Source organism: Bos grunniens, chromosome 17, assembly GCF_055505025.1.
Source record: "Bos grunniens cultivar Pamir isolate PY7600 chromosome 17, Bosgru_T2T1.0, whole genome shotgun sequence".
Lineage (NCBI taxonomy): Eukaryota > Metazoa > Chordata > Mammalia > Artiodactyla > Bovidae > Bos > Bos grunniens.
The window spans coordinates 18,718,610-18,745,696 of NC_141181.1; the positions used below are offsets into that span (position 1 = coordinate 18,718,610).

Here is a 27,087-nt window from a genome sequence, read left to right on the forward strand (position 1 = left end):
TTTGCTCCCAATAATTTCAAGTTCTTTCAGGACTGGTTTTGTTTGAGACTGAGGTAAACTGTCTGGATGCGCACTGAAAGTTTTAAACAGAAGAGGGCACCAAGTCAGACAGCTTCCAACACCACGCTCACCAGAGATGTGAGAGAAAGAGAGAGCGAGAGGGAGGAGAGGGCAGCACTGGCCAGAGGCAAACACGTGGAGGAGGGAGGAGGAGAAAATTGAAGCAGAAGAAGAGAGGCACGATGGACTAATGAGGATGCAGAATCAAACCCAATTGCAACTGCAAGTCAGGAAGGAAGTAAATATTCATGTGATTTCTCTCTCATGCTGGGAAACAACTGGGATTTGGTGCAAGGCATGCAGCTTGAGATTTTGTGTGTAGCACTCTGAAGAGAAGAGTGTGGCTTGAGAGGACTGAGAAGAGTTAGTGTGCTCCATCTAAATGCTATGTGCGAACAAAGGAAATAAGTCATCGAAAAGATTCTGTCTGTGTATTCCCTGTGTTTACATGGAAAAAGGCCAGGTGATGATGAAACACATAGTTTTGGTCTTACTGCCAGTATTTAAAAAAAAAAAATTAACAAGGAGGTATTTCTGTAAATTTTATTAAGTTCTATCCTAGAAGGAAAAGTACTATACTGTTTTTTTGTCCACACTGGAACATTCCTTTTCAAATATTTTGGGTAAATTATTGACGGAAGGATTTCACTTCTCTGCTGCTGCTGCTGCTAAGTCGCTTCAGTGGTGTCCGACTCTGTGCGACCCCATAGACGGCAGCCCACCAGGCTCCACCGTCCCTGGGATTCTCCAGGCAAGAACACTAGAGTGGGTCGCCATTTCCTTCTCCAATGCATGAAAGTAAAGAGTGAAAGGGAAGTCGCTCAGTTGTGTCCGACTCTTCGCGACCCCATGGACTGCAGCCCACCAGGCTCCTTGGTCCATGGGATTTTCCAGGCAAGAGTACTGGAGTGGGGTGCCATTGCCTTCTGGTTGAACCTAAAAAGAAAAACTTCATAAAATGATGGCTTTGGAACAGATTTGGGAGTAATACAGTTCAAGACAAATATTCCGGTATCCCATCATAAGAATAATTTCTTATTTTTTAGGTTGGAAGCTTTCCTTTCCTGGGAGAACTGCCCACACTGTCCCTCCCCTCCCTCTTTCCGGGATGTGCAGACAAGGGTTAACCAAGCTCCACCTGCTGTAAGAAAATCTGTTCAGAGCAGCACTGTCCATCAAAAACACATGCTAGTTATGAGTACAATTTTCAGTGTCTCAGAAGCCATGGGAAAAAAGCAAAAAAGAAACAGGTGAAACTGTCTTAGTATATTTCACTCAATATATCCAAAATATTATCAAGTCAATATGTTGTCAATTAAAAAACCTATTATTGAGCTATTTTACTGTTTTGGTATGTCTTTGAAATCCAGAGTGGTTTACACTTACAGCATGTGTCAATTTTGACAAGCCACAACGAAAGTGCTCAAAGGCCTCATGTGGCTAGTGGCTACTAGACCGAATAGTGCAGATCTGGAACATATTATTTCTTGGTCATGAAAAAAAAAAGCTACGGATCAGTGAAGTGGCAATTCTAATAATGTATTTAAAAGATGCACTGCCATCTATAATTTTAAACATAATTTAAAATTTAACGTTTTTTAAATGTACCACTTAACTATTAAAATAATTTGAACAGTTTTAAAATACCAAATATCCTTTTCACTCAGAATGTTTACATAATGTTTCCCCTCCTGTGGGTATTAAGAACAAGAAAGGAAAGTTTCACTGTGAAAGTCATCTTTTTTTTCATTTTCAACAAAATTATTAAACTACTTAAAATATATTTACTATTTTTAATTAATTAATTAAGTTTTGGCTGAGCTGGGTTTCCCTTGTGGCTGCGGGCTTTCGCCAGTTGCTGCAAGCAGGGGCTGCTCTTCCTTGCAGTGCACAGGTTTCTCACTATAGTGGGGTCTCTTGTTATGGAGCAAAAGCTCTAGGGCTTACTGGCCTCAGTAGCTGCAGCTCCTGGACTCCAGAGCATGGGCTCAGTAGCGGCACACAGGCTTAGCAGCTCCACAGCACGTGGGATATTCCCAGACCAGGGATAGAACCTGTGTCCTCTGCATTGGCAAGCAAATTCTTATCCACTGTACCACCAGGGAAGTCTTATTTATTTTTATTTGTTTGGCTGTGCTGAGTCTCAGTCTTGGCATGCAGGATCTTTAGTTGTAGCATGTGGGATCTAGTTCCCTGACCAGGAATGTAACCCAGGTCTTCTGCATTGGGAGCATGGAGTCTTAGCCACTGGACCACCAGGGAAGTCCCTGAAACCAATTTTGAAACACAAACTTGAGGAGCCATTTCTCCACCAGCTAAGAATCTCATAGACACAAAACTCAAAAACACTAAAGGCAAAGTCTAAGAGACTGGCATGTGAGGAACAGTAGCTGCTTTGTAGCCTAAACACAGAAGTCAAGGGGAAAATTTATAAGCAATTTATATTAGTTTTGTAAATATTATAATAATATTTTCATTATATTGATGATGCTATTATGGATCTTACATTTCTCCATAAAGATCAACAGAATGCTGCAAATTTTCTTTCATTGAGATGGTTTCCTCTATTATTCTTAAGTAATGAAATACAAATGGAAAGGATATTCAAAATAAAATAAACAATCCAAGAAATACATATCTTTTAAATTCTATTTTTCATTTCATCTACAATTTTACATTCAGAATTGTGTTTGAATGTGGTATTGATTCTGATTGGAAAAACTTTTTAACTTAACTTTTCTAAAACTTTAATATGTCTGAACCCTCTCTATAGTTGTGGTGCATGGGCTTAGCTGCTCTGTGGCATATGGAATAATTTTTGCTGCCTCATGTTGCTCTGTGCAGATGACTATGTTTTTATGAATTCTTTGAACTTATAATGCTAAGTCACTTCAGTCGTGTCCGACTCTGTGCGACCCCATAGACAGCAGAACTTATAATAGTGAAGTAAAATAAGAAATTATTTAGCATGCTTGTTTACTGAGGACACTTTGGTAACTGCTTCCTCCACCCCAACCCCAATCCTTTATTTTGGATACAAACTCAGGTCAGCATCAGATTCTTCTCCCATAGTTATTCCACAGGTGGGATCCCTGGGTTAAATATGGTCTCCTACTGTCTCAGTTGGCTTAAAATAACCAACATCTAAATACCAAAAAGGTTAACTAAAAAACCAAATGTTCATCTGTTTGTCTTTGCTGCCATTTTAACATGGCTCCTTTTTTTTTAAAAAAAAAAAGGATGTTCTTTAGATACTGGCTAGTTCATGGATTTACTTTCTTTCTCACTATTCATTCTTACATTTGTTACTTCACAGAGTTAAAGATTTTTTATTTTCGCTAAAAATTCCCCTCAAAAAAAAAAAAAAAGAAGGACATCCTACTCTCCCTTTAGGAGTTTCTTTACCTTCCACTCAGATCTATTTGCTTAAATCCCACATTCAGTGAAACAATAAGGTGTAAATGTCTATCACAAAAGATAGCAAATGCTTCTTTTCCTTTTGCAGGTCTTTCCTCCCTCCCTCCCTTTTCTTTTTAAAAATTTGTTATTTTTTCCCAGTTTTACTGAAATATCATTGACATATATTGTTGCTGTTCAGTTGCCCAGTCGTGTCCAACTCTTGGGGACCCCACTGACTGCAGCACACATATAATCCTGTATAATTTTATTTATTTATGTATGTATCTATTTGGTTGTGCTGGGTCTTTGTTGTGGCATGCAGGATCTTCAGTCCTCATTGTGGCACCCCGAATTTCTAGTTGCCACCTATGCGATCTAGTTTCCTGACCAGAGATGGAATCTGGGCCCCCTGGGCCTGGAATCTTAGCCACTGGACCACCAGGGGAGTCCCTAACATTGTATAATTTTAAGATGTACTAAATAACTATTTGATATATGTATACATGGTTATTTAGTACATCTTAAAATTATACAATGTTAGGGACTCCCCTGGTGGTCCAGTGGCTAAGATTCCAGGCCCAGGGTGCCCAGATTCCATCTCTGGTCAGGAAACTAGATCGCATAGGTGGCAACTAGACCATTGGAAAAGACCCTGATGCTGGGAGGGATTGAGGGCAGGAGGAGAAGGGGACAACACAGGATGAGATGGCTGGATGGCATCACCGACTCAATGGACATGAGTTTGAGTGAATTCCGGGAGTTCGTGATGGACAGAAAGGCCTGATGTGCTGTGATTCATGGGGTCGCAAAGAGTCGGACACGACTGAGCAACTGAACTGAACTGAACTGATACAGTGCATCTTTCTTTTTCTAGTCTCCATTCAAGTTAAATGCCACTGGATCCAATAATGTCCAAGCAGCCCTGGCAAAAGTTTGGGCTCAAAAAGTTACCACAAGGAAACAGCAGCAGTTATAACCTATCTATACATTTAAAATTCTGCCCATTCAACTAGCATATTTGTATACACACATAGCCTTGCTGTGCCCTCCAAGAGTCAATGATCTGAGTCTTCAAACTTGCCTCTCTCTCTAGGAAGAAGTAGTGTATGCTCTGAGTGTTGCTTTCTCTGTTTTTCTTCTTTTGAACATTCCTTTTGAATGGATGTTTACCTTATTTTTACTTCACCATTGTATATTTAGGTGCATTGAGGATATTTAGATTTATTGTTTAAGTTATAAGGTAACAAGGCACCCTCATCCATCCTGATCATGAATTGACATAAAGATCCTGGAGCTGGGACAAGGATATGGGCGGCTACATAGTGCTTTGCTGTTCAGTCATTAAGTCGTGTCCAACTCTCTACAACCCCATGGACTGCACCACACCAGGTTTCCCTGTCCTCCACTATCTCCCAGAGTTTGCTCAAACTCATGTCCATTGAGTCGGTGATGCTATCTAACCATCTCATCCTCTGCTGCCCCTTCTCCTTTTGTCTTCAGTATTTCCCAGCAAGCATCAGAGTCTTTTCCAATGTGTCAACTCTTCACATCAGGTGGCCAAAGTACTGGAGCTTCAGCTTCTGCAACAGTCCTTCCAATGAAGATCCTGGTTGATTATTAGTGGCTAGACAAGGGCACTTTTGGAATTGTATGTATGGGAAGAAGACTATGTGTATTAGCGGTGGGAGAGGCAACAGTCAAAGAATATAGCGAACAATTTTTTTCTTTCAACTTTTTTTTATTCTTCTGGAAATAGCACTCAAGTTATTCATTGGTCCACTTTCTATCTATGAGGCCCATGGATATGTGAGGATGTGAGCCTGAAGCCCATAGTATTTCTCATGTAGCAGATGACTTGAGAGAATAAACCCAGACAAGAGAAGTAGAGAAGAAAGATGGAGAGGGAGCATCCTGAAAGTGAGAGGTTTTGTTCCTGTTGTCCTTCCCTGTCCTACGGTTAGGATATGTGAGCCAATAAACTCATTGCCATATTTGGCTAAGCTGGTTCAAGTTAGTTTCTGTCATGTGTCACTGGGAGCCTAGCTAATTCAATGGGTGAAATGAAAAATTCTTTCTTCTTTTATCTTTTTTTCCCAAAGTTACAATGATAGTTCTACAACCTTCACCTCTAATTCACTCTCAGCACAGGCTATTCATACCATATTAAGAATGATCTTCACATTTCATGGAGGCTGCAGTCCATGGGGTCACTGAAGGTCGGACACAACTGAGCGACTTCACTTTCCCTTTTCACTTTCATGCATTGGAGAAGGAAATGGCAACCCACTCCAGTGTTCTTGCCTGGAGAATCCCAGGGACGGGGGAGCCTGGTGGGCTGCCGTCTATGGGGTCACACAGTCGGACACGACTGAAGTGACTTAGCAGCAGCAGCAGCAGAAGTCAATTTACTTTATAGTTTTAAAAGGCATGGATTTATCCTCTTAGTGTTTTAAAATTTTTAAAATGGTCATGTGTTATTTTTATAATAAGAAAAATGGTTAACTTTGTTCTAAAAAATTAAATCTTCAGATAAGAAAGGATAAAATCAGTATTTGTTTGAGGACCCCTAACTTCTGGATAAGCGTTACAGTAAAGCAATCTCCATTTTAAAGTATTTTCCCAGATTTTGCTCAAAATTGTTAACACAGAAAGGAAGTTCCCTTATCATTTATTTCGGCTCTCATAGTGAAGGTGGTCTGCCTGGTTTTGTAGGCAAAATGCTCTACTGTTTTACTTAAAAGTACTCGAAAATGTTTAGCTCTTATTTTCCCTTTGCTTAAAATTTTGTTTAAAGATTCTTAATTTTGTAAATAAGCTACCTTTATCTTACTACTACTACTAATGTAAACCAAGTGGGATTGGGGCCTCCCCACCCTGGTGCTAGTACCCTCATAATTTATAGACTGTGAGAGTCTAGATCCTGCCTTGAGAGTCCTGTGAATCCCAGGAAGCTCTTGCTTCCTCAGGGTTCCTTGGGTTTCCTTAGGCAAAGATGGCCATTAGTTTCCACTCGGTTCCTTATCTGACAAGTATTTTGTGATGTTAATAACTTTCCCCAGGATTTGTGAGACTGCTGGAAGGATGAATCTCAGAGGGCAGGGCTAGCTTTCCATCTTCCCTCAACAGCTCCACCTCCCCCCTCCTCCCCCTCCCTCTCCAGTGCAATCCCTTTCCCTTCCTTGTTCTAGGCTGGGCAGTGATTCCTCTCACCGAGGTCTCAGCTTCCAAGCAGGCTAACCGTGGAATTTTCCCAACAGAGGAGAGTCTCATTCAGTAAAAGATCACACCAGTTGCTAGGAAAAGAACATTTTCCCATTTGTTAAACTAAGAGGAGTATTTGACACCTACCTGGGTCAACAGAGCTCTATCTGGCTGACACCTCTGCATCTCATTGATGGGAAAGGTTATTTCAAGATGCTGCTGTCTGACAGTCTCCCATTCTTTCTCTCCATGTGGTCGCTCTGAAAGATGTGAGCTGTAAAAAGTGAAAACCTTCCTAAACAAGTACATGTGTAGAAAAATGTATCACTGACAGTGGAGTATTTTATTTTTAAAATTAATTTTTATTGGAATTTAGTTGATTTACAATGTTGTGTCAGTTTCTGCTGTACAGCAAAGTGAATCAGTTATACACATACGTATATCGACAATGGAGACTTTTAACTAATAGACTATGACGTCTTTTAACTAAGTCTTCTAATAATGTTAACTTCCAAATTTCATGTTTATTATTTGTCACGTTTTTGAAGTCAGTTGATATTATTATCTTTATTTAAAAGACAGGAGATCTAAGATACAAAAAGATTTGTAATCAGTTACAAACACATGATTATATATTTCTTGATGTCCTGGCATCATTTCCAAGGTGGTTTCAAACCACAGATGGTGAATTATGAGCTTTAAAGATCAGCTTTTACAGTACAAATGTCCTTAGTAAAACTCAGAGAAGCCAAAGTCAACATTTACCCCCAAGTAATTCACATTCCAACTCTGGTACTTGAATAACTCCTTATTCAGGAAGTTATTCAGCGCCACCTGGGGGAGTTCTTACAATGAAGAACTTTGCCGAAAATGGTAAAGACAGTTTAAGAGTGTAGAAAAGTTATTCGGGCATTCATGAATATACATTTATTTTATTTCTTTATGAACCTGTAAAAATCAAATCAATGTTAACTCAGTAATTTGGAAGGGGGCAACATTATCTGATTTTCAACTATTTTTTGAGTGACTCATAAGTACCAGGCACTATTTTGAGTCACTGCAAGGACATAAAGTTGTGTAAGATAATGTTCCTGTCCCTAGGAAACTTTCAATAGGGAGGCCATAGTAGTGAAATGATAATAATAATAATAGCTAATCTTTATGGAGTATTTGTTCTATCATAGGCACCCTTCTAAGTGCTTCTCATCTAAAACTTTTACAAGTAGGAAAAGAAAGAGAGATAAATAATAATAATAGGTAATATTTCAGAGAATAGACTTGTGGTTGCCAGGGGGAGGTGAGGAGAGGAGAGGAGGATGGGGAGATAGGGATTAGCAGATGCAAACTAGTATATATAGGATGGATAAGCACCAAGGTCCTACTGTATAGCACAGGGAACTATAGGCAGTGACCTCTGATGAACCATATTGGGAAAGAATATGAAAAAGAATATATATGTATAACTGAGTCACTCTGTTGTACAGCAGAAATTAAACACAACATCCTAAGCCAACATTCAGTAAAATTTTTAAAAAATTTTTAAAATAGGTAATATTTATTGAGCACTAACACATGCCAAGACTTTCCTAAGTGCTTTACATATATTAGCTCATCTAATTTTCATTTACAGCCTAGAAGGTAAATAGTATTATTTTACAAGTTAACTAATTTAACCGTTACAAGTTCATTAATTTAATTAGGCCTTAATACTGTCCCTTTTTGCAGGTGTAAACAGAGGTGTAGAGAAAGTGATTAAATAACATGGCCATGGTTATGTTAGGTGAAGCACACTGATTGAAACCACTCACCCTGGCCAGGCACCACAGTTACCATTTGCATGAGTTGTTTTACAATAGGAGGTCCTGGTAAGGAACAGGGAACTAATACGCCTCCACCAACCAGAAGAGTTCGGGAAAGGTCAAAAGGAGACACCACCTGTCCGACCACCTCCCAGAATCCTTCTCTCTGGCATCCATCTTGGATGAACAAGGCGTGCACCACCAGGAAGGACTTGAGTCAGAATGATTGGCTAAGGACAACCGGGGAACTAATCCCATCACCATAAAACCTGAGACTGCAAGCCATGTGACAGAGCAGTTCTCCTGGGTTCCCTTACCCTCCTGCTCTCCACTCGGGTGCCCTTTCCCAATAAAATCTCTTGCTTTATCAGCACATGTGTCTCCTCGGACAATTCATTTCCGAGTGTTAGACAAGAGTCCAGTTTCGGGCCCTGGAAGGGGTCCCCTTTCCTACAACAGTTACATATTAGAAAGGGGTGGAGCCAGGAATCAAAATCTATCACGGGTGCATTAAATTTACATGAATTCAACCATAGCAACTGAGGCTAACGGAATTTAAATGGGAAGGGTAGTCTCTCTTCTTCTACTCAGTTGTCACTCGCTTTGGAGGGAGTGCGTTATGGGAGATGAAGAATTGTTCTGCTGGGCTTCTGTGACTCTCACAGCATGGACATTTCGCCAAGCCAAAGGTGATCCCTGGTGGCTCAGACAGAATCTGTCTGCAGTGCAGAAGCCCCAGGTTCCATCCCTGGGTCAGGAAGATACCCTGAGAAGAGAATGGCTACCCACTCCAGTATTCTTGCCTGGAGAATCCCATGGACAGAGAAGCCTGACGGGCTACAGTTCATGGGGTCGCAAAGAGTTGGACACGACTGAGTGACTAACACCCACAGCGCATGTAGCAGGGTTCTTCCTTTCAGGGCAACTCATCTCGGCTGGGGTGCAGCCGTGGATGTCTTTCAATTATGCTGAAAGAGAGTGCTGTTGATCTCAGGAGAACAGTTATTAATCTTAAATTGTCACCTTCTTAGGAAATTTTGAGAGATTTTTGGCACTCTAACTTTTTTTGTCCTTGCTCACTGACTTTGGAGCCTAACTCTCCTGAGTAAGATGTAAGGTGGGCTTCCTCAGTGGCTCAGAGAGAAAGAATCTGCCTGCAATGCAGGAGACCCAAGCTCAGTCTCTAGGTCTGGAAGATCCCCTGGAGGAGGGTATGGCAACCCACTTCAGTATTCTTGCCTGGAGAATCCCCCCATGGACAGAGGATCCTGGTGGGCTGCCATCCATAGAGTCCCAGAGTCGGACAGTACTGAAGTGGCTGAGCATGCATACAAGATGTAAGACTGCTGTATACAGTGACAATAAACTAAGGACAAATACTGCATAATTGAGGAGTTAAGAACCGACAAAAGCTACAGTGAGTCAAAGTGGGGCAAAAATCCTATTTACCTAGGGGAATAGAGATTTGTTGTGAACTCATGAAAAACTTCATAAATTGAGAGGATATTTGAGGCAGACCCTGAAGGATCTGTAGCTCTGGCAGCCAGAGCAGGAGAGAAGTAAAGTGTAGAGGAGGATCCTGAGTGAAGGCAGAGGGGTGGGAAAGTTCAGGGTGGGTTCCTGAGCGGCCTGATGCTGCCTGGGCCATGCCTCCACCAAGGGAGGTGGTGGGAAGTTGGCCTGGAGACATGCCATAGGTTCTTATACAGAGGCCCCTGTAGGGGAGGGAAGTTTTCCTCTACCCTCTTAGGGTACCTGGCTGGGTCTGAGAAGTAAACCGACAAAGCAAGATTGACAGGGGAAAATCATACACACTTATTTAATATAAATTTTACAGGACATGAGAGTTTTCATACAGAAATGAAGACCCAAAGAAACAGACCAGTGGCCTTTTAGGCTATGTTCCCTGGTGGCTCAGACAGTAAAAAAACTACCTGCAAGGCAGGGGACTTGGGTTTGATCCCTGGGTTGGGAAGATCCCCCAGAGAAGGGAAGAGCTACCCACTCCAGTATTCTTGCCTGGGAAATCCCATGGACAGAGGAGCCTGGCAGGCTGCAATTCATGGGGTCACAAAGAACTGGACAGGACTGAGTGACTAACAATTTCACTTTCGGATGAAGAGTGGACAGTTGAGGAGTATGTTCAGTTAAGGAGTGGGAGGTGACTGTAAGAAACTAGGGGGAAGTTAGCAAGGCCTCTGGTTATCATTCCTCTTGGCGTCCCTTTGTCTTTGGAGATAAGGATGCTCCCTTCCTGGGGACAGAGAGGTCACATTTCACAGGAGAGTTTTAGGGTCTGTTTCAGGAAAGAAGGGGTGGGGGAAGAAGAGTCAGAGTGACCTTGCTTCTCCTATTTAATCAAACTCCTTCAGTTTAAAATATTCAGTACACCAAGGTGCCATATTTTGGGACAGTGTGTTCTGAACCTCACCACCCTCAATGCCAAGTTGAGGAGTTTGTACTCAGAGGTTCTGAGCAACGACATCATCAGGACTATGCTATAGGGAGATTTATCTGGCAGGGATGTATAAAATCAATTGGAATTGGGAATAGTATTAAGCATACTAGTTACAGGTTTAATGCAATAATCTGGGAAAAACAGAATAGAGTCTTGTAGGAAATATTTTGGTTTGCAAAAATGGAAACCAACTTGATGTAGCCTAAGCTGAAAAGGAGAGTGTTATAAGGGAACTGGCACTTTTGGAGAACTTTGGGGCAGGTGGACAGCTGGGCCCAAGGTTAATAAACTTTAAGTTCAGTGCTTCTTAATTGACTCCTAAGGAGAACCTGGAATGAGTCCCACCAACATCTCACATGGTCGAGTGTTTTGTAAAATTTGTTAAAGTAAGACTTTTCAACCAAAGTTGGTTCAGATCTGTCTTCCTTCTCTACTCACTCATTCCTGTAGTCTGCGCCAGCCATTTCTGGCTGTTTTTTCTCTTGGGAGAGCATTGGAAATCTGCCTCCACACCTTACCTGAAGCTGCAGACTACTTCGGTATTTTGCTACAGTTATATGTTCTTTTTTCAGGTTCATGTGTCAGATGAACCATCACTAATCCTTAGATGGAACATTTAAACACACATGCCAACTTATTTCACTTTAGACTCTCCATATAATAGGATACTTTCTCCACTGTCAAACTGTTCAAGCCTTGCAACATAGGTACAATGATAAGCTGAGGATTCTAAAAATATGTATTATGAAGATTCAGAAGAGAAACTCATATACAAACGAGTGGTAAAACATTTATTCAAAAGATTAATAAGGTTTGAATGTGCATTTTACTATAATTTGAAAAGGCATTTTGGAATATTTCAAGAGAATAAATAAGAACTAGATTCCTGATTTGAATAGATATGAAGAGTACCTTCTTATCATTTTAAAATTTAAATTTGAAAATTATTGAATTTGTCTATTTTAGATAAATATATTTATTTAGATAAAAATTAAAGGACTATGAGACGAAAGTGATAAAGATGATGCTTACATCAAAAATAGAAATTCGAGATCATAATTTCAAAACATATCAAAGCAAACATTCAAAGGAAAAGATAAATTTGAAAATAAGTAATGAGGAAGTTTTGAATCATACCAGAGTTGACAGGAATGACTCATAGGAATAAATTGGTAAAATATGTAAGTACATGGCTGATTTGACATTAAAAAGTGACATCCATAGAGATAACACGATTTATCATCACTACTCTCTGAACATCAAATAGCAACTAATTTTTTTTTGTCTAAGAGGCATTTAAAAAAAATTTTACTTAACTATATTTGATTTAAAATGTTGAACTAATTTCTGCTGTACAGCAAAGTGACTAACTTGTACACATATATATTATTTTTCATATTCTTTTCCATTATGAATACAGGATATTGAATATAGTTTCTTGTGCTATACAGTAAGACCTTTCTGTTTATCCATCCTTAACATACCAGCTTTCTACTACTGTTTTCAAAGTCAAAGAATATCTAAGATTAGTAACAGCGTAAGAAAACTGGAATAAACTAAAATCTTACTTCTATATGAAAGAAATATGATAGAAATTCCTGCAAATTGAAAACTTTCCTAAAATGTATATATTATCAATAATAAGTTATAAGGCTAACAGAAACATTTCTAAAGCATCAGTAATAAAAACCAAATTTTAATATTCTAAGCTAGAGGAAAAAAATGATCTTTCTATTCTTTCCATGAAACTAATATTGCAAAATCATCATATGAAGAAAGAAGAGAGTATGTAACCAATGAATGTAGGAAAATTATTTTATTGGCATATCAAGTAGTTAATTAAAAAAGAGAGTATATTTTAATTTTCTTTCTCCATTCAGGCAACCAAATAACAATGCAGACATTGTAAGTGGATCCTGGAATTCTCTAGCAGAATGTAAGCCCTTTTAGGTTTGTTGAATTGTGAACTGGGCTCCTTCACCTACCTTAACTCACAGGAGAGCACAGGATCCGGAGAAGCCTGCCCGACCCGTCGCCTTCAGTCTTGGAGATGATGTGGAGGAGGAGCAGGAGAAAGCTGAGCAGAGTGTTGAGAGCAGGGAATCTGGAGCCAGTCTGCTTAGTTTTCCTACCTGGCCCCACTACTCACTTGCTGCTGGTCTTGGAAAAATTATTCTTCACCTTCAGTTGCCTCAGTTTCATAATCTGCAAAATGATAATACCTTCCTGATTGTGTTGTTATGAGGACTAAAAAAAAGCTTAAAAGAAAATACACATTTGATCTACACTATTAGGATGGTGCTAAATTTCAAAAGCATTTTGTTGGTATTTAGGACTCTGACCAGGGCTTCCCAGGTGGCTCAGTGGTAAAGAATCTGCCTGCCAATGCAGGAGACACAGGAGACACGGGTTTGGTCCCAGGGTTGGGAACGTCCCCTGGAGTAGGAAATGGCAACCCACTCCAGTATTCTTGCCTGGAAAATTCCATGGACAGAGGAGCCTGGCAGGGCGCCAGTCCACAGGGGTCACAAAAGAGTCAAACACAACTGAGCACACACACAGGATTCTGACCACATCTAAGTACAGATATTATCAATTACTATACTAATTCATAGACAGCTGAATATTAATTTGAACCACAGAACTATTTTTGTTTCCCTCTCTCCTTTACAAAATGAGAGTGTCCAGTCTTTCATATACATTCACAGTATTTTAGAACTCTCCCCTTCCCATTTATTCCATTCTTTTCTGTCTGGCATTCACATTTTAATTATGGTTGTCCTGTGACCTTTTATCCTCCATATTGATTGGATTCTTATCCTGGCCTTAAATTTCCCTCTTTCTTTTTGCTTAGCAGTCAGTGTCATCAGCAGATAATGGAAAGTCTACTCAGACACAATGAGACAGACAGGAAGAACAGGATACAAGAGCCACAGGCCAGTGTACAGAGAAGATGTTGGCAACCAGAGGAAAAGGGAGTATCTGGAGAGGCAGATAGGGAACACAGCCAGAAACATTCAACTGTCTGCAGCAGTGCCTGCTGTGTTAGGCAGAACAGGGATGCCAAACAGAGGTGAGTAGGGCTGCAAGGGCAGTGCCCTACGAATTTGGGGGAAATAGGACAGGAGGCGGCTGTCAAGGCTGAAGCAGAGGGCAATACTTTTTATCGTTGATGTTTGGACAAGAACAGTTGAAACAAGGCTGCATTTTAGGTGTATTCAATGTTAGTGGTTGAGAATACAGGCTCTGGAGGAGTAAATCTCCAACTTCACTATCTACTGCATAACGTTATAAATTTTTTTAATGTTTTCGCCACACAGCATGCAGGATCTTAGTTGCATTCCCTGCAATGGAAGTACAGAGTCTTAAACACATAGTAGAGGGAAGTCCCTCTACTATGTAACTTTGAACAAGTGGCTTAATCTCTCATACCTACAACATGAACTGTAGTACGGGATAATTACACAGAATTCATAAGATTAATGAACACAAAGTATCCAGTTGTATGTATACTAATAGGGGCCAATATTATTGCTATTATTATATCTATCTAATCTAATAATAATATGTTATATATAATAATAAAAATAATATATTATTGTAATCATTGCTGTTATTTACTGCTAATATGATGCTACCCCTTCTGATTAGCTGACCAGTAGGAAAAACCACCACAGAAGAAAGTAAATAAATAATGGGAAAAACATGGCTTTTGGTATGCTTTTGTAATCTTTAGGGTGCTCCAGGAAATGAATGGACGGAGAAGGCAATGGCACCCCAGTCCAGTACTCTTGCCTGGAAAATCCCATGGATGGAGGAGCCTGGTAGGCTTCAGTCCAGGGGGTTGCTAGGAGTCTGACACGACTGAGCGACTTCACTTTCACTTTTCACTTTCATGCATTGGAGAAGGAAATGGCAACCCACTCCAGTGTTCTTGCCTGGAGAATCCCAGGGACAGGGGAGCCTGGTGGGCTGCCGTCTCTGGGGTTGCACAGAGTCGGACACGACTGAAGTGACTTAGCAGCAGGAAATGAATGGAAAGAAAAATTTCTACTAACTCATTTTATCTTAGTAGCATGAAAAAAACAGTTAAGTGTCCTTGAAAACTAGTCATCCTGAAGATATGGCCATTTATTTCAGATCTTTCTCCACGGAAGACATTTATCTTTGCGTTTTAATTAACTACTATAGCATTTATCCTGAATTTTATTAAGAAATCAATTTCATTCAGAAACTTTGCTTGCTTGCTTTGCTTCAGTCGTGTCTGACTCTTTGTAACACTATGGACTGTAGCCCACCAGACTCCTCTGTCCGTGGGATTCTCCAGGCAAGAATACTGGAGTAGGTCGCCATTTCCAACTCCTCGGGTTCTTCCTGACTCAAGAATCGAACCCAGGTCTCTCATGTCTCCTACATTGGCAGGCAGGTTCTTTACCACTAGCACCACCTGAGAAGTGCTAAATCAGAAACTTTAAAGATTAAATATAATCCTAAATCACTAATAAAATATCTTCATATACATTTCACTTGAACTTTTAATTTTATGGGTTTCCTTAGTGGCTCAGATAGTAAAGAAACTGCCTGTAATGCAGGAGACATGGGTTCAATCCCTGGGTTGGGAAGATCCCCTGGAGAAGGGAATGGCAATCCACTTCAGTATTCTTGCCTGGAGAATTCTATGGAATTATTTAATTTAATAATAAAGATAAGGAGGCAAAATCTGCTTATAAAAATTGTTTTTAACATTGACAATGTTAAGAAATCCTAATTAGAATAAAGTGTTCAGTTCAGTTCAGTTCAGTCACTCAGTCGTGTCTGACTCTTTGTGACCCCATGAATCACAGCATGCCAGGCCTCCCTGTCCATCACCAACTCCCAGACTTCACTCAAACTCATGTCCATCAAGTCGGTGATGCCATCCAGCCATCTCATCCTCTGTCATCTCCTTCTCCTCCTGCCTCCAATCCCTCCCAGCATCAGAGTCTTTTCCAATGAGTCAACTGTTCGCATCAGGTGGCCAAAGTATTGAAGTTCAGCTTTAGCATCAGACCTTCCAAAAAACACCCAGGACTGGTCTCCTTTAGAATGGACTGGTTGGATCTCCTTGCAGTCCAAGGGACTCTCAAGAATCTTCTCCAACACCACAGTTCAAAACCATCAATTCTTTGGCGCTCAGCTTTCTTCACAGTCCAACTCTCACATCCATACATGACCACCAGAAAAACTTGACTAGACGGACCTTTGTTGGCAAAGTAATGTCTCTGCTTTTGAATATGCTATCTAGGTTGGTCATAACTTTCCTTCCAAGGAGTAAGCGTATCTTTTAATTTCATGGCTGCAGTCACCATCTACAGTGATTTTGGAGCCCAGAAAAATAAAGTCTGACACTGTTTCTACTGTTTCCCCATCTATTTCCCATGAAATGATGGGACCAGATGCCATGATCTTCGTTTTCTGAATGTTGAGCTTTAAGCCAATTTTTTCACTCTCCTCTTTCACTCTCATCAAGAGGCTTTTTAGTTCCTCTTCACTTTCTGCCATAAGGGTGGTGTCATCTGCATATCTGAGGTTATTGATATTTCTCCTGGCAATCTTGATTCCAGCTTATGCTTCATTCAGCCCGGCACTGCATATAAGTTAAATAAGCAGGGTGACAATATACAGCCTTGACGTACTCCTTTTCCTATTTGGAACCAGTCTGTTGTTCCATGTCCAGTTCTAACTGTTGCTTCCTGACCTGCATACAGGTTTCTCAAGAGGCAGGTCAGGTGGTCTGGCATTCCCATCTCTTTCAGAATTTTCCACAGTTTATTGTGATCCACACAGTCAAAGGCTTTGGCATAGTCAATAAAGCAGAAATAGATATTTTTCTGGAACTCTCTTGCTTTTTCGATGATCCAGCAGATGTTGGCAATTTGATCTCTGGTTCCTCTGCCTTTTCTAAAACCAGCTTGAACATCAGGAAGTTCACAGTTCATGTACTGCTGAAGCCTGGCTTGGGGAATTTTGAGCATTACTTTACTAGCGTGTGAGATGAGTGCAATTGTGCGGTAGTTTGAGCATTCTTTGGCATTGCCTTTCTTTGGGATTGGAATGAAAACTGACCTTTTCCAGTCCTGTGGCCACTGCTGAGTTTTCCAAATTTGCTGGCATATTGAGTGTAGCATTTTCATAGCATCATCTTTCAGGATTTGGAATAGCTCCACTGGAATTCCATCACCTCCACTAGCTTTGTTCATAGTGATGCTTTCTAAGGCCCACTTGACTTCACATTCCAGGATGTCTGGCTCTAGGTCAGTGATCACACCATCATGATTATCTTGGTAGTGAAGATCTTTTTTGTACAGTTCTTCTGTGTATTCTTGCCGCCTCTTAATGTCTTCTGCTTCTGTTAGGTCCGTACCATTTCTGTCCTTTATTGAGCCCATCTTTGCATGAAATGTTCCATTGGTATCTCTAATTTTCTTGAAGAGATCTCTAGTCTTTCCCATTCTGTTGTTTTCCTCTATTTCTTTGCATTGATCGCTGAGGAAGGCTTTCTTATCTCTCCTTGCTATTCTTTGGAACTCTGCATTCAGATGCGTATATCTTTCCTTTTCTCCTTTGCTTTTTGCTTCTTTTCTTTTCACAGCTATTTGTAAGTCCTCCCCAGACAGCCATTCTGCTTTTTTGCATTTCTTTTCCATGGGGATGGTCTTGATCCCTGAATAAAGTGTAATCCATGCTAAATACTTCAAATATTTTAAAAAAATAATAAGATATTCTTTGAAAGTAATTTATATGTGGTTAGAATAAATACAATGCTTCCAACTAAAGCACTATTTTAAAGTAAAGACTACTTTGTAAGTATATCAAGAACTCAAATTATGAAACGACTTTAAGTACTTATTTTACAAGAAAACATTACATGGTAAAATTACACATGCAACTCATGAGGATTTGGCATCCATTCTATATTAAAATCTTTATACTTTCTGCTTATCTGGTTGCATTTGATGGTACAAATTTCATTCTTAAGAACTCTTTCATTGGATTATGGAAACTTTACATGTGCCTCCAAAATTATTTTGGTTTTCATCATTCTCTCAGGCAGGCCTATTATAACTTGATAAACATACAATGTTTAAGTGATTCTGACTTATAAAAGGCAAGATGGTATCTAAAACAAAACATGAGTTTGGGGATTGGGTTTCTTTGCAGACACAGAATATGGGGGAGTTATGAATAATTATCTTTGGAGACACCCAGAAAGGGGTGGTGGAAGGGATGGATACAGTAACTCACCAACAAGGTAGGTTAACACCATAGTATAACTGGACAGTTGCCCAGAACCCCTTACTCTTTAAAGAGACAAAAGAAGACATTTTTCTGGCTGTTTTATAAAGTTTACATAGTTGCTGGTAACCTGTGATTTGCCCAGCTGCAATGAGGGAATCCAACAAGTTAAAAACCTATGTCAGTCACTCAAAATTCACTACTGTGTCAGGGCCTTGTGATACCCAGCTTCCAACATGGCCCTAGTGATGTTCATCTTCTGGTGTTATGTCCTTGTGTAGTGCCATCCCACGTTGAGTTAGGAGTGGTCTGTATGACCAGTAGAATACTGGTTAAAAAAGGCAGCATGGCCTTCCTTTGTTCTCTTGGATTACTCACTTTGAAAGGGAATAGAGCCTTATTTAATCAACTATAACTCACAGTGCTGAAGGATTTGCCCGAAATAGAGAATTTTCAATTTGGGAGGGACAAATTATTTACAGGCTACCACTTGGAGAATTTAGTCTTGTCCTTCATTCCTCATGTTGATTACCACTTCCACCCTTAAAACAGGTGCTAAGGGGTCCTTCTTCCATTTAACATTCTGATATAAAAGTGATGATATCCTCTTCTCTTATTTTGCCTATCATATTAAAGACAGGCTGAGTAGTCTAAGATGATCTTAAAAAGAGATTTTCTTAGTGAAAACAAAAGGGAAAGAGAGAAAAGTACAAAATTATTCTACCTAATATACATATGGCAACCCACTACAGTACTCTTGCCTGGAAAATCCCATGGACCAAGGAGCCTGGTAGGCTGCAGTCCACAGGGTCGCTAGGAGTCGGACACGACTGAGCGACTTCACTTTCACTTTTCACTTTCATGCATTGGAGAAGGAAATGGCAACCCACTCCAGTGTTCTTGCCTGGAGAATCCCAGGGATGGGGGAGCCTGGTGGGCTGCTGTCTATGGGGTCGCACAGAATCGGACACGACTGAAGTGACTTAGCAGCAGCAGCAGCAGCAACATACATATAATCTTATTAATATTTGGTCTCTATATATACAGACCAAATCTGTTCCTAACTTAGAAATCAGGGCTTGTTGCATACTCCTTAATATGCCATGTTACGGTCATGGAGATACAGTAGTACTGAATATTAATTCCTTACAAATATAAAAAATGGACAATAGTGAACTTATGCTCAGGCGCTTAAGTCCTATCCAATTCTTTGTAACCTCATGGACTGTAGCCCGCCGGGCTCCTCTGTCCATGGGATTTTCCAGGCAAGAATACTAGAGTGGGTTGCCATTTCCTACTCCAGGGAATCTCACCAACCCAAGGAATGAACCTGAGTCTCCTGCACTGCAGGCCAATTCTTTACAGTTCCCTTAAGTGATAGGCTATTTTACAGAAAATAGGGCATTAGAAATACCGTCCTAGAAAGGATGCTGTTTATAGTATCCTGTTTAATGGGTATGAAAGATTTGAATGTTATAGGGAAAGTCGCTCAGTCGTGTCTGACTCTTTGCAACCCCATGGACTATATAGTCCATGGAATTCTCCAGGCCAGAATACTGGAGTGGGTAGCCTTCTCCAGGTGATCTTCCCAACCCAGGGATCGAACCCAGGTCTCCAGCATTGCAGGCAGATTCTTTACCAGCTGAGCCACAAAGGAAGACTTGAATGGGCTTTATAAATTCTTTAATTTAGAAAAGTGGCAAGAGTCGCTATGTTTTAAAACTCAGGAATCTATAGAACTTCATCAGAGTTTAGAGGATCTCTTTGACCCTATTTGCTATACAGATTTCCCCTATGTTTAAAAGCAAAAATCTCTTAAGAAAAAAGTACCCAGAGTTGCTTTTTCAGATAGGAAAGAATCCCCTCACAACCCTCTTGGCTTCCCAGTAAATATACAGGCATTATTAGCTTTAAAAAAGAGAAGATCATTAAATTCCTCGCTCTTCAGAGACTTCTATCAGAGGGCCTTCTGCGATTCTTTGAAGTTTGAGCCTTACTGTAGCGTTATTTCCACGGTTCCCACGTTACTTTCAAGAACAGCTATCTCTTATAATCCTCAGGGTTTTTCCCTCGTTCAGGACTGACGGTAGAGCCTCAAAAAGAGTAAGACTGGAGCCGGGAAACGAACCTGCTGAACACTGTGACGGGTCCATCGGAGTGCGGCTGCAGGAGCCCGGGAGGGGACCAGAATCGGTCCCCATGCGCACTGGGACAGTCTCGGTTCTTTGTTGAATAAATACAAGAAAATGCGGCGGCGGCCAAGTGTGTTGGTGGGGGAATACGTTGAGGCGTTTATATGCATAACTGTGCGTAAGAAAGATCATTAATGAGGCGCTACAAACGCAGGACAACCCTGGGCACCGTGTCATTGGCTTTTGTGTACTTGGAGGCGCGTGAGTGCCCTGCTCAGAGATTCCTCTTTGTGTGAAACGGGGGAAACCAGAAGCTTGCAGCTACAACTGGGTTTTCATTTCTTTCGAATTCGCAGGCACTCAAATACTCCCGCATCAACACTCTCCCGCATTTCCGCACCGACAATCCTCGGACTTCAGTTACTTGTCCGTCCGTCGCCGACCTAGCGAGGAGCGACAATGGCTCGGTGCGGACACCCGCAGCTCCCCGGGGCCAGAGCCAGGGGACGGCCCGGCGCGCTCCGCAGCTGCGCGCTGAGCCCAGCCGCCCGCCCGTCAGCAAACGCGGGCACCAACCGTCGCGCGGCCCGGCCGTTGGGCGGGTGGTAATTTCTGGGAATGGGGCGGGGTCCGCAGGGTACAAGGCCGGACGTTTGCAGGCTAGCGGGAGGAGGAGGAGCGGGCTGCGCCGAGGGGCGCGGGCAGGGAGGGGCGTGGCTCCACGATGGTCACTGGCCGGGGAGGCACCGGGGGCGGGGCCGGCGGCGCGCTCCTGCCCGCCCGCGCCCCCGCCTTCCACTTAGTCCTGGCTTGGGAGTGGAGATGCCAGAGACCCGGGCTAGGAGTTTTCACAACCTCCAACCCTCAGTGACTGTCAGGCTGCCCGAGGGCCGAGCCGTCCCTGGAGAAGGGCGGGAGTCCAGAACTTGGGGATGGGGTGACAGCCCGGGCCCGCGGGGGCCCTCAGAGAGGGGCAAGGGTGTGTGAGTGCGGTCCGGGCCGGCGGCCGCTGCAGGTGCACGCGCGGCCCCGCTGTCCCCCACGCGCCGGCCCGCGTTTGGGAGCCCCCGCGCCAGTCCCGGGCCCTGGTCAGAGTCGGGAACAGGCTGGCGAAGCGCCGAGCAGGAAGCGGGACAAGTGGCGAGAGTCTTTACCTGAGAAGGCGGGTTTGAGAAGTTGGGGGGCTACAGGGCGGGCGAGATTCGAGACGGCCACGGAAGCATGTTGGGCGGGCTGGTGCGGGTCGAGGGCGGCGGGGCCCCGCGGGGTATAAATAGCCGGCCCGGGTTTGACAGGCGCGGCGGTGACTGGCGGTGCCGCCGTACCCCCCCTCCCCGCCGCCGCGTGGGGAGGGGAGGAGCGCTCTGAGCGGGCGGGGTGGGGGAGGCGGACTCGAGTGTCCTGGTGGCGGCGGCAGGAGGCCGAGGGGGAGGAGCCGAGGCGGGGGGTGGAGGGCGGGGGCCACCATTGCTCCCCGCGCCGGGCTCAGTGTCGCCGCCGTCGCCTCGGCGGTTGGGGGGTCGGTGGGGCGGCGCGGGCGGGGGGCTCTGCGCGGGGCGGCGCGCCGCTGTTTTGTCTCCTCCTCTCCCAGTGGAGCGGCTCGGGCAGCCGGGGAGGCCCCGGCTCCCTCCGGACGCCTGGCCAACGGCGGCGGCGGCGGCGGCTAGTCCGCGGCCCTGCCGGGAGGGAAAGCGACGCGGCGGTCTTCCTGAGCGACGCCGAGAGCAGGTAAGAGCGCGGGCCGCCGAGGCTGGTGGGAGGGAGGGAGCGCGGAGGGTGCGGCGAGAAAGCCTTGCCGTCCCGAGTGCCACCGCCTCCCTCCGCGCCCCCGCCCGGCGCCTGTGTTGTTTGCTCCGGGGTTTGCGGAGGGTTTCCGGAGGCTGTAGCGGTGACACCGGCCGGGAGCTGGGAAAGGGGGCTGAGTGCCCCGGGGCAACGGTTGGGGAGCTGGACTTGGAGAAAGGGGAAGGCGCGCGGCGCGCCCGCCCGCGAGGAGCGCGGGGCGCGGAGCAGGGCTGAGGGAAGAGGTTACAGACCCCGGCGGGGGGGATGGGCCGCGCGCAGCTGGTCTCGCTGTGTTTACATCGCCGCGCGAGTCACCTCTGCCGAGAAGCGGACTGAACTGACCCGCCTTATTCCGAGAGGAGGCCAGGGCGGGGGTCCGGCCCTAGAGGAAACGCGTCCTGGGAGGGTCGGGTAAGGCGGGAGGCGGCGGCCGGCGCCGGGGCAGGGCGGCGAGCCCGGGGCGGGACCTGGGCGGCTGCGGCCGCGTGGGGTGGCGTGGACGGCTGGAGAGCAGTTTCCTCCGCCGTCGGGCCTCCTAGCCGCCTCTTACCTTTCCTGCCCTCTGCTGCTAGCTGGCACGGCAGGTTGTACTCGGTCATTCTTTTATTCTCTCACTCCACACCGGCCCCCTGCTGCCACTTCCCCCTGTTCCCGCGGGAGTGGGGAGGCTGGGCTCTGACAGGAATCTGTTTTTTAAACAAAACAAAAACGGGCTCTGTAACACGCGCGTCCAGTGACCGCCTTATGGAGCCTCTCTTCGCGAAGCTGGCCCTCCGGGACCGTGTTCCTGGGTATTGGAGGGTGGGGGGAACGCGGCAAGAGGACGGTGAAGGCTTGGCTAGGGCTGGAACTGACTGCCTGAGCAGCTTTGCGAGCTAGGCAGCCGAGTCCCTTCTCTACTTGAGCATTTTTATTCCATGTCAATAGAGGACAGAGAAAATACTCCATTACCCCAAGAGTAATCTAGATTGAATAGTTTCTAACGTTTCTCATGTGCCAGCATCCTGGGCTCTTTTTTTGTAGGAGCTAGCTACGCTGCAGAATAGCCTTTAAGTTCATCGTACTTCATGAAAGAAGAGGTGAACACTTTATTGTACAACTATGAATTTCACCCCCTATCTTGTGTTCATCAACATTTATTTCAACTGTGTGGTTTAAATTTTAATCCAGTGATGATAGAACAGTAATCTGGTGTTTAGTAATCAGATTTGCCTTTCTTTTTAACTGTGAGTCTGTATCGTGAGGTAAATTATGCACTTTGTCTAGTGCTGTGGTCACAGAATAGTGCCAGAATGCACAGAATAATGTCTTCTTTACCAAGATAGGATTGGATATTTGAGTTTCAGAATTTCTTCTTTTCTTCAGAAGGTAGTATGACTTTATATAAGACTGGAAGCTAATTACATTTAAAGGGGTTTAGGAATAAGGTTTAAATATGATGTAATAGTTTACAAAGTGAGTTTATATGAATATTACTGAGATATCTTCTAAAAACATGAAGTAGAAAATTCATATATCTTGGGCATTTGAAATTGGACAGTTTAATGTCAGTATTTTTTTGAACTTAGTGACTTGAACTAATTGCTTTGTTAAATCATTACTTTTCCATTCAGACATATATACTCATTTACAAAATAATCACAGTAGGTTGGAAAGAATTTGTAACTTTGAGATTTTTATATCCTAAGTAGATAGATTGGAACTGTGGCTGTGGTAGGCCCTTATCAGTGTTGATGGCTTTACTTGCTCACAGATTGTACACTAAGGTTTATTGTCGTTGATGATAGTAACAGCTTTATTGAGATATAATTAACTTACCATTCAATTCACCAATTTAAAGCGTACAGTTCAGTGGTTTTTAATATATTCACAGAGTTGTGGAACTATCACCATAATCAATTTTAAAACATTTTCATTATCCCCAAAAAGGAACCTCATACCCATCAACTGTTACTCTCCATTTTCCTCCAAAACCCTCAGCCTTAGGCAAGCACTAATTACCTTCTGTCTCTATTCTGGACAAATTGCATAATGGAATCTTACAGTGTGTAATCTTTCATAACTGCTTTCTTTGACTTAGCATAATGCTTTCAGAGTTCATTCATGTTGTAGCATGTGTCATTTCATTTTTATTGCTGAATAATATTCCATTGTATGGATGGATATACCACATATTATTTATCCATTGATTAGTTGATGAACATTAGAGTTTCTACTTTTTAGCTATTACAAGTAATGCTGCAATGTACATTTTTGTACAAATTTTTGTGTGGATATGTTTTCATTTCTCCTGAGTATATACAGTTTTTTAAAAAATTAGTTTTTTGAGTTATTTAATACCCCAAATTAATTCTGGATGCAAAATTTAATAATTCGTTAGTAAATATATTGAGTTGTTAAATTATCACCACAAGCCAATTTTAGAACATTTTATTACTTCTAAAAATTCTTTCTAGTCTTTTTGCAATTAACCCTTATTCTCACTCCTGGCCCCAGTCGACTACTGATCTGTATTTTGTTTCTATAGATTTTCCTTTTCTGGATATTTCATGTAAATGGAAACATAGAATATGTAGTCTTTTTCTTCTGGCTTCTTAACATGTTTTGAGGATTCATCCATATTGTAGCATGCATCAATATTTTGTTTCTTTTTATTGCTGAATAGTATTTTGATGTATGGATATACCATATTTTGTTTATCTGTTGACCAGTTGATGGGCATTTGGATTGTTTCCAGTTTTTGACTGTTAGAAATAATGAAGCTTGAAAGTTTAAGTCTTTAGTGTGGACATATGGTTTCATTCTCTTGGATAGATGCCTAGGAATAGAATTTCTGGGTCATCTAACTTTTTGAGAAACTGCCAAACTGTTTTTGAAAGTGGCCTTACATTTTATATTCCTATCAGCAGTGTACAAGAGTTAAAATTTTTTCACACCTTTGCCAACACTTGTTATTGTCCTTTTTGTTATAGCCATTGTACTATGAAATGTTTAACTCTTTGTGATTTTAAATAGCATTTTTCCTAAAGATGCAAGGTGTTAAGCATTTTTTCATATGGTATTCATATATCCATTTAGGTGGAAAAAGCCATTCACGTCTTTTGCCCATTGTTGTATTATTATTGACTTGAAAGAGTTTTTAATAACATTCTGGATGCAAGTCCTTTCTTAGATACATGATTTACAAATATTTTCTCCTAGTCTGTGGCTTTTCTCTCTCTCTCTTTCTCTTCTTTTTAATTGGAGTCTTTTGAAGCACCAAAGTTTTAATTTCCCAATTTTTCTTTTGTAGATCATGCTTTTGTTGTTTTAAGAATTCTACCTCATCCAAGAGTGTAAGGATTTCTTTTTTGTTTTCTTTTAGATATTTTATAGATTTTGCTCTTAGATTTATGATCTGTTTTGAGTTAATTTTTGAGTATGGTGCGAAATAAGGGTCTAAATTCACCTGTTGTATATGGGAAGATCCCCTGGAGGAGGAAATGGCAACCCATTCCAATAGTCTTGCCTGGAGAATCCTATGGACCAGAGGAATCTGGCAGGCTGTGGTCCATAGGGTCACAAAGAGGTGGACATGACTAAAGTGACTTAGCCCGCACATAATGGGTTGTCTTAACACCATTCATTGAAAAGATTGTCATTTCTCCATTGCTTGTAAATGTAAAGATTTAATTCTGGACTTGCAACTCTGTTTTATCTGTATGTCTGTCCTTGTGCTAGTACCACTCTGTCTCTATTGCTGTGCTTTATGGTAATTTATGAAACCAAGTGGTGTAAATCCTTAAATTTTGTTATTTTTTAAAATTACGGCTATTCTGGGTTACATGTAAAATTTGAAAAATTGGTTTGTCATTGTCTGCAAAAAAATGTTTTGGAATTTTGATGGGGAATGCATTGAATCTGTAGATCAGGTTGGGATGAATTGCTGCCTTATAATATTCAATTTTTAAATACAGGAACATGAAACTTTCTTTTTATTTACTGATCTTTAATTTTTCTAAGTGATGTTTTAAAATCTTCAGTGTACAAATCTTTTACTTAAAAAAAATTGTGGTAAGAACACTTAACATGAGATCTACCCTATTGATTTAAAAAAAAATTTATTTGTTTTTGGCTGTGCTGTATTTTTGTTCTTGCTTGGACTTTTCTCCAGTTGAAGCGAGTGGGGCCTACTCTTGTTACAGTGTTCGGACTTCCCTCTTCTGTGGCCTCTCTTGTTGCCGAGGCACAAGCTGTAGGAAGCATGGGCTTCAGTAGTTTTGGTTCCTCGGCTCTAGAGCACAGACTCAATAGTTGTGGCCCATGGACTTAGTTGATCTGCAGCATGTGGGATCCTCCTGGACCAGGGATCTGGTGTTCCCCGATCAGGGTGTCTTCTGCACTGGCAGGTGGATTCTTGAATACTGAGCCACCAGGGAATCCTTTCTTTATTTTTTAAGAATACAGTATACTGTTGCTAACTGTGACAAAATGTTGTATAACAGATTTCTCTATTTGATAGAGGGTTCCTTTTTAATTCTATTTTATTCAGAGTTTTTTTTTTTTTAATCAAATTTTACTGAAGTTCAGCAAATGTGTTTTCTGCATCTCTTAACATGACAAACTGGTGCAGTTGCTCAAGCTGATCCTGGTTTTAGTACTGGAACTCCTGCTTCTTGGGAAACTCTTAGTCCCAGACAAAACAAAACGGTTGGTCACTTTAATGTCTGAGATCATCATGTGGTTTCTGTCCTTTATTCCATTAATATAGAGTTTTATATTAACTGATTTTTAACAATTAAACCAGCCTTGTATTCCTGGGGTAAATCCCACTTGATCATGGTATATAATTCTTATTATATGCTCCTGGATTTACTTTGCTAATGTTTATTGAACGTTTTTGTGTCTATACTTACGGAAGATACTGATCTGAAGTTTTCTTGTGATCTCTTTGGATTTTGTAATGTAATTATACATTTTAATCCCAGAATAAATTGAG

At 42.1% G+C, this 27,087-nt stretch overlaps 1 protein-coding gene and 1 long non-coding RNA gene across 43 annotated transcripts in view; one reads left to right on the top strand and one right to left on the bottom strand.

Moving 5' to 3' along the window:
• Window positions 1-589: 589 nt before the first annotated feature.
• LOC147355088 (uncharacterized) lies at window positions 590-22,921 on the bottom strand. Of its 3 annotated transcripts, none has more exons than XR_015144207.1 (4): window positions 22,660-22,921; window positions 12,903-13,122; window positions 6,808-6,934; window positions 590-996 (listed from the first exon to the last, which is right to left on the bottom strand). It is a non-coding gene; the product is annotated as an uncharacterized LOC147355088 (long non-coding RNA). The 3 variants fall into 3 exon arrangements; XR_015144205.1 differs by lacking the exon at window positions 22,660-22,921 and adding an exon at window positions 21,479-21,797; XR_015144206.1 differs by lacking the exon at window positions 22,660-22,921 and adding an exon at window positions 21,479-21,722 and having other exon boundaries at window positions 6,808-6,920.
• ELF2 (E74 like ETS transcription factor 2) overlaps window positions 21,801-27,087 on the top strand; it is a 99,319-nt gene continuing 94,032 nt past the window's right edge. For 23 of the 40 annotated variants that reach the window (XM_086346675.1, XM_086346688.1, XM_086346674.1 and 20 more), the window contains exon 1: window positions 21,801-22,052. The gene's annotated coding sequence lies outside the window, so the exon portion shown is untranslated. The other 17 variants (XM_086346679.1, XM_086346685.1, XM_086346676.1 and 14 more) reach the window with 4 other exon arrangements.